Source organism: Barbus barbus, assembly GCF_936440315.1.
Source record: "Barbus barbus genome assembly, chromosome: 10".
Taxonomy (NCBI): domain Eukaryota; kingdom Metazoa; phylum Chordata; class Actinopteri; order Cypriniformes; family Cyprinidae; genus Barbus; species Barbus barbus.
The window spans coordinates 23561994-23570448 of record NC_136738.1 but is presented as its reverse complement, the minus strand read 5'-3'; positions in this window follow the sequence as shown (position 1 = coordinate 23570448).

The following is an 8455-nucleotide window of genomic DNA, read 5'->3' as shown; positions in this document are numbered from 1 at the left end:
AATCATTCCCACAAATGCAATCTTCTCAAAGTAAGAGATCTAAATCACATCTACCGAATCACAATTCTGCAGGTTTATCCACTAATAATGCGGTTTCAGCTATAAAGAGTGCATTTCCTTTTAAAAAGAAACATGTCACCAATAGCATTCAAGGCACAGTACCCCAACAACTGGTTATTCCAATAAACATTGGTACCTGGAAAGGAAAAGCCATTCTTGACACCGGAGCCAGTTACACCCTTTTGCATGAGAGCTTGTGGAAGGAACTTACCCCGCAAGAAAGTCTTCAACCGTGGACTTCTGGACCCCTCTATTTGGCAAATGGTCAAGCTGAAGTTCCCATGGGATGGATCAACCTTTTGATAACACTGCATAATCAGAGTTTTAAAACACGTGCAGTAGTACTCACCTCAACATCTTTGACCTATGCAACTGTCTTGGGTCTGGATTTTATCTTCCTCAGTGAAATTCAACTTAATATTGCTGAGGGAAAATATTTCTTTAAGAGTGCTCCTGGAACTGAATACTATTTCCAACCAGGACCTGCTAGTATTCCGGCAAGCAGAACACATTATTCTCTGAACTCATTGAGCCCCCAGCAGTTAACCAGATCTCAACAGAATCTGACCCTTCTAAGTGCTGTTCCACCACCCTTACCTATAATAGTATCAAGAGATATGGTTTCTACACTTGCTGAGGATCTAGTTTGGATTGACAGATTGATCAAAGAAGCTAACTTGCCAATCAACGAAGACAATCAGCTTCGCCAGATCCTGGAATTCTACTCCACTGTATGCACCCTTCGACCAGGACGAACTAATGTTCTGGAACATTGTCTGTACCTTCATCAGCAAGTGCCTATTAAACAGCGTCCCTATCGACTCTCACCTGTCAAGCAAACTATAGTTAAAGAGCACATTAAAGACATGTTGAATGCTGGTATTATTGAACCATCATATTCTGCTTGGTCCTCACCAGTCGTCCTAGTACCAAAAAAGGACGGAAGTCTCAGGTTCTGTGTTGACTATCGGAAAGTCAATGCTATCACTGAATGTGATGCATATCCACTACCAAACATCACAGAAATTCTGGAATCCCTCTCTGGTGCAACAATATTCTCAACTTTGGATCTCAACAGTGGGTATTGGCAAGTTCCGATGGAACCGGCAAGCAAACAGAAGACCGCATTCATCACGTCAGGTGGGCTATATCATTTTAATGTTATGCCTTTTGGACTTAAAAATGCACCAGCAACGTTCCAGCGACTTATGGAAATTGTCTTAAGGGAATTGTTGGGAGTCATATGTTTCGTCTACATTGACGACATTATCATTTATTCTTCCACGATGGAACAACACTTTGCAGACATTCAGGTCGTTTTGGAAAAGTTGCAGTCTGCTGGTTTAACACTGAACCTGAGAAAATGCAAACTCTGTCTTCATGAGATTTTCTTCCTGGGTCATGTTGTCAACAGTCAAGGAGTGACTGCTGATTCAAGCAAAGTAGAGGCTATTCATACTTATCCAGTCCCGAAGAATCTTAAGGAAGTCCAACGATTCCTGGGATTAGCCGGCTGGTATCACCGATTCGTGCCAAACTTCTCTCAGATTGCTGAACCGCTCAATGCTCTGAAGAAAAAAAACAAGTCATTCCAGTGGACGCATCAATGTCAACAAGCCTTTGATCACTTGAAAGCTTGTCTTTCATCACCACCAGTTCTGGGTCATCCACAGTTGCAGTTGCCATTCACTGTATATACTGATGCAAGTGATAATGGATTAGGCGCTATCCTGACTCAACGAAAAGAACAAGGCAGTGAACAGGTGATTGCGTATGCCAGTCGTAGCTTGAATAAAGCTGAAATAAATTACTCCACTACAGAGAAAGAGTGCCTTGCTGTAGTCTGGGCTCTTGAGAAGTGGCAACACTATCTGGAGCATCGACTGTTTACCGTTGTCACAGATCATTCTTCTCTACAGTGGGTAATGAATTCCACCAAAACAACCAGTCGACTCATTCGATGGGCACTTCGACTACAAAGGTTTGATTTTGTGTTGGAATACCGGAAGGGAATGTTGAATGTTGCCCCCGATGCTCTTTCTCGAGTACATAATGTACCTGAGTGTAATATGTACACGAATAAGAGAGAGGATTCGGTATTCCCAATTTCTCCTGAAACTATCTGGAGTGAACAACATAATGATTCTGAAATCACTAAGGTTTTTCAGCTTTTAGCAGAGCATCAAACTCCTGAAAACGGACAGTATGCAGTGTTGGAAGACAAGTTATACCACATCACTCACCTGTCAGAAGGTAAGAGTCGGTATCGGGTAGTTATACCTCAGAGTCTGGTGTCCACCCTTCTTCAGTATTACCATTCCAACCCGTTGAGTGGTCATCTTGGTATCTTTAAAACCTACAAAAGAGTGCAAGATGTTGCATATTGGCAAGGTATGTGGACTGACGTAAAAAGATATGTCAAGAACTGCATTAAATGTCAAACCATAAAGGGTGACAATAGGAAACCTGCTGGTAAAATGCAACCCATTATCACTTCAAGGCCAAGTGAGATGCTTGGTGTAGATATCATGGGACCATTACCTAAAAGTTCCAAACAATATGAATACCTGCTCGTCTTTGTAGACTACTTTACCCGATGGGTAGAGCTGTTTCCTCTGAAACATGCCACAGCATCAGCCATTGCTGAAATTCTGAGGAAAGAAATACTTACCAGATGGGGTGTGCCTGATTACATTTTGTCAGACCAAGGAACACAATTCGCCTCATCCCTCTTCACTGCACTATGTAGCCAATGGAGTGTGATCCCTAAACGAACCACAGCTTACCATCCACAAACCAACATGACTGAAAGAGTAAATAGAACCTTGAAGCAAATGGTATCTGCCTATGTAGAAGACAATCATAGGAGTTGGGATCATTATTTACCAGAACTACGTTTTGCTATCAACACTGCTGTTCAGGAATCTATTGGAATGTCACCTGCTGAGCTCCATCTGGGTAGGAAAATCCACAGTCCATTAGACAAAATTTTGCATGGATGCAATCTTACTCCCTCTGGTCCTTCATATGACGTTGTGTACCAATTGTCAGAACTTCAAAGGAAGGCCAAGGAGAACTGTAAGAAAGCACAGACCAGACAGTTACGAAACTACAACAAAAACAGACGAGATCTATTCTTCCATGAGAAAGATCGAGTCTGGGTCCGGAATTTTCCACAATCCAGTGCTAAACGCCATTTCAGTGCCAAGTTAGCCCCAAAGTGGAAGGGCCCATATCGGATCGTCCAACAGATGGGATCACTGAATTACAGAGTAGCACTGGAATCCTCAGGAGAGGATGTGCGAATAGTGAATGTGTGCAACCTAAAGCCCTGTTTTCCCACAGCAGAGGAGTTGGAGTTGAGAGAGCAGAAGAAATTGCAGGAGATATTCCTGGAGTCCTCAGATGAGGAAGATTTCTTGGGATTCTAGTCAACACTTATGTGTTGTTTTTCCAAAGGGGGGGGAATGTGGCGAAACGTAACGTGTAGCCACTAATTAACTGGTTGTCTCGACAGCAAATTGACATTGACTGTTTAAAAGGGGAATGGAGAAGTGACGAAGGGATGTGACGACAGCAGAGGTGGTGCGAGTGCGTTTCCAGCGCACCTGATGTGAGAGCGTGGCTCGTTATGAGAGGTGGCGTAAGAGGGTGTGGGTGGCTGTGTGCTCTATTGCTGTGTGCTCTTTTGCTGTGATCTGCCGATGCACGAGTGAATTCGTTCTGCTACGGAGATCGAAAAGGGGAAACAAGTAGCAGTGAACGGAACAGGTGGTTTGATTTCCTGAAGCGGACAACGAAGCCGGAGTATGAGTGGCTGATATGGTTACATGCCGTATCTCTGGTCCAGCTGCCGGCACGGGTTTGTGCTTCCGTGGGTTTGACGCCACAGTGATCGTTCTGGGATCTATTGCGCAAACAAAAGGTACTCTCCAGAAAAATCCGGGAATTTCGAGCGAAGACGAAGTCCAGGAAAACGTGGTACAAATCCCATGCACTCACCCCAAACACAAACGCCATACATACATGACTTTTTGCACCGCACGTACAGTTACATATTTGTTCACGCTCATAAGCAGTTTTTTTTATTATGTTTTTTTTTTTTTGAACGGGTTTGTTGTTGTTGTTTTTTTCTCCTATTTTGAACTGTTTTTGAAAAATATTGAAGTGCGCTTAAACTTGCCAGTGGCTCGTGTGGGACTGAGTTTTCGTCATCCTCTGGAAAGAAATTGGTGAATGGTGCATTGTTTTGTTTTTGTTTATGGTGTAGTGTAAATGACAAGGATTAATGTTATGTGTCTGGTGGATAAAATTCATTGTCGAAGGAATTAAATGTACACTTTTGAACATGAACTATGGGTTCTTGGTATGTGCTTCATTGTCTCCCAGACTGCATCTTTTGTAATCAGTGGTTTTTAATTCTGAGCTATCCGGAGGAAAAAATTGACAAAGTTTTATCTTTGTCTGGCGCCCGAACTTAAAAACTTAAATGAAAATTAATCTGGTAGAAAGCCAGGGGAGGCACCACCGTTACAATGCAAATGGATAAGTGGCCATATAAATTTTACTTCAAAATGTGGCCTGCAAAATAATGATCCTTAAACTAAGATAGTCACATCAATAATCAAGGAACTTTGCTGCTGTACCATGGGTGCAGAGGGCGCAATCATATTACGCGGCGCCTCAAAGTAGTCCTAGCTGGGGACGTAATATGATTGTGCCTGCTGCACCCACGGTACGGCAGCAAAGTTCCTTGGTTATTACGCCGGAATGAGAGTATAGTTCCTAGCCATATCGGCCTAGAAAATCGCAACTTTTTATTTTCCATCGGTCTTAGTACACGATGTAACTACAGAAGTGTCAAGTTTTAAATAGGAAAAATATTGAAACTCTTTGGTCATTTTTGAGCGAGATGCTAACGGTCTAATCTGATCCAATGATCTATGCTAAGCTAAGCTAAAAGTGCTACCGCCAGACACAGAGATCGGCTGAATGGATTCAAAAACGGTAAAACTCAACTGTTTAACTCTAGGGGAGTTGGAAAATGAGCCTATTTCCAAAACAAGTGCAGTGCTCCTTTAAGTTCCTAAGAAATGGAAGTGTTTCTGTGCCTATTCAAATGGTTCTCTGACTCAATTAACACTGCAATCGATCAAGTCTCCAAACATATTAACTCATTTTAATAGCCTTCATTTCACTCTCATCCTCCATATGACGAAAGCATGAATAATGGTGCCATTAATTGCGATCACTATTCAGATTTCACTGTCCAATCCTGCAGTGTCATTACCTGCCTTTTGCCATCGATTATGATGTAGCACACAGGCAATAGGCCCACGTTTAATTGGGTCGGTTATGATTTATATGTAAATGTATTTTCATATTGCTGATTTTATCAGCCTGTGACTGGAAATAAACAGTGTTTGTGTTTTACATCTGCTCGCAAAAACATTCACAACGAAGCTGGCGATATAATTACTGCAGGTAGTCTTCAAACTGAATAATACCTTTATCTGTCCTGGTGAAATGGCAGTCTAATGGATTTTCCCCCATGAACCCTGTTAAATGAAAATGATTATGTAAATAAAATGCATATTTTAGGTGAGGAAACTTTAAGGTTTTCTCATTAGGATGTAAAAATGAACAGTTTTGGTTCACAACGTCTTCATCGATATGGTTGTAAAACACTGTGGAGTTTTTTTCATCACCCTGACGGGACTTTAATACAGCGTGGTGGGATCAGACAGGCCAAGTGGACGATTCAGGGGAGACTGACTAATTTTCACAGTGCACATAATATTGATTAATACAGACTAATAAAACTATGACTTAGACTTCAGATGAGGATAATGACTATGTTTAGACTGCAGATATTCCTCCGTTTTTACACAGCCTTGTTAAATAAACTCTTCAGTCCCTTATAATTCCTTTGTCTGAACACTAACATTTTTATTGTGTATGCTGTTAGCTTACACTAAAAAACACCAGGTTAAAAACTGTTGGGCTGTTGTTTTTAGCCCAGAGGCTTGGTAAATATAGAACAGAACACATGCTGGGCTAACCTGTCCCAGCAAGTTGGGTTGTTTATTTAACCCAGCATAATGGTTTGATTTTACCCATTATTTTTTTTTATAATAATGGCTTATTTTTTTAACCTCATACTTGAATTAGTACTTACAAATTAACTGTGTCCTCTAAACATTTGTAAAATTCATGACACAAGGAGTAGTTTATGACATCTTCCTTTGTTTTCAAAGAGGACAGTTCTTAATGCATGCAGCATATTGAATATTGCCTACATTTAAACTCTATTAACAATATTTTAGAATGGATCAACCGGTCTCTGTGATCCCGTTTCCATTGAAGCTGAATCTTGTGCCGGAACTGGGTTCGTGTTTGGTGGGGGAACTGCAAACCTCACACTGCTGCCCTGTGTTTCACTCGTAGGCCAAAGATGCTGTGACTCACTCCATAACCTGCCCATAAACAAACAGTGCACAGCTATTATAACATATTTTAACAACCAAAGTAATTACGGTAGATTGAGTGACTTTATAAATAAAATTAGGAATTTATTTTATGCAAGGCATAAGATTTCCATCACATGAAAATACAGCTGCTAGACTTTAGTTGGCTGACATTGCGTCCCTGTATGATATTTCCCATGAAATGAAATGATTCTTTTAGTTGAAATAAAACATACACAAACCTGTATTTCACTAAAGAAAAGCACAAATTTAGAAGCACTGAGAACTACTCTCCACTGAAGAGGACAAAATGTGTATGGGCTCAGTAACTCAGTCGCTGGATTGTTACGTCAAGCACTGGGAAAGGGGGTGCATTTCACCTAGCCACTGGCTAACACAACAAGTACCCGACATTGAAAAAATAACCCAAAAAAATGACCCAAACCCAGTGTTCGGGTTGAAAAAAATAACCCATTTTTTAGAGTGTATTTTTTAACCAAAAATGGATATTCTATCATCTTTTACCCATCTTCAAGCTGTTCAAAAAATCTCTGTAGAACACAAAATAAGGTATTTTGGAATTGTTTTGCCCATACAATGGTCAGTGGGGTTCAAAACAACATTGGAGTCTAGTGACTTTCATTGAATCGATAAATCAAAACAAAACAATAATAAATATATATGCTTTTGTGGTTTTTCTTTTTTGGGTGAACTATCAATTTAATAATAAAAAATTTAATTTAATCACATTCTATATATTCCCTGTCATGCATTTGCAATTTCAGACATTGTTCTGAGGCACTGAGACAGCTGATGAGGCTTCCAGTTGTTAAATATTAAATAAATAGACAAACTAGACTGTTAGTAATGCTCATGGTAGAACACACATTGATGATGCATGTTTTACAGATTGAACTAAAAGTGAAATGTGAAAAGAACAGTTAGTTTGAAGCTTTTAGAAAGCAACTTTGATGCTGGCAGCTATAAGCAGCCAGTGTAGAGAAACTGGGAGGGGTCTGACGTGGGTTTTCTTGGTCTGGTTGAGGATCAGACATGCTGCTGTGTTCTAAATCGCCTGAAAAGTGCTTGATAGTTCTAGGTGGGAGGCCAGGTGGTGAAGCATTGCAGCATATTTACCTAGTTTATGTAAGGTCACAGAAACTTTTATGAAGTTTCTGTACATCGTTCTCACGAGATGCCTTTTCGGATGATAACTGTTTTAGATGGGGACATGATACAATTTCCCCATTTACAGGTGCTAGTCTGTGATTTTATTGTCTTTTGAATCAGAAATGTCTGTCTTTCTCCTACCATTCAAGGGAAAATTACTTCCAAATTACCTAGTATTTTTGAAAAGCACCAGAATCATGTGGTAATTTAATTTCCACCCGAATCGTTGGATTGGTCAAAAAGTCATTTTGGAAATTCTTCTTTGACTACTTGTAAGTGCTGTAGGGCTGCTGTTTGACACTTTTGCAGGTAGTGATAGTTTGGATGTTTGGTACAACGGATGCTCGTGTTGAAGAACTGAGAACTATAATTAACCCTGGCCACTTACTGCTAAGTTTTACCGGAGTTAATACCTTGTTCCATGAGTATGGAGTCTTGAATTTTTGATGATTGACATAGCATCAATTTGGGAGCTTGTGACTGTAAAGACCAAACAATGAGTTTGAATTGTTTAGTGTTGGATACTGTATTATCATCCTTAAATTTCGAATATCAGTTCATTATTGCTTATGCTGTTTAAATTGCTGCTTTTATACAGAATGCTTTGTCTTGACAATCATGTATTGGTGCTGTGTTTGTGGTCTACATAAATAAAATTTATTTGAAATGACTTTCTCTTGCCTCTCTATGTATTAATTGCTGTTTGAATACATGAATCTTATCACAGAATATCCATTTGGCTGTGTGGCTGGTTAATT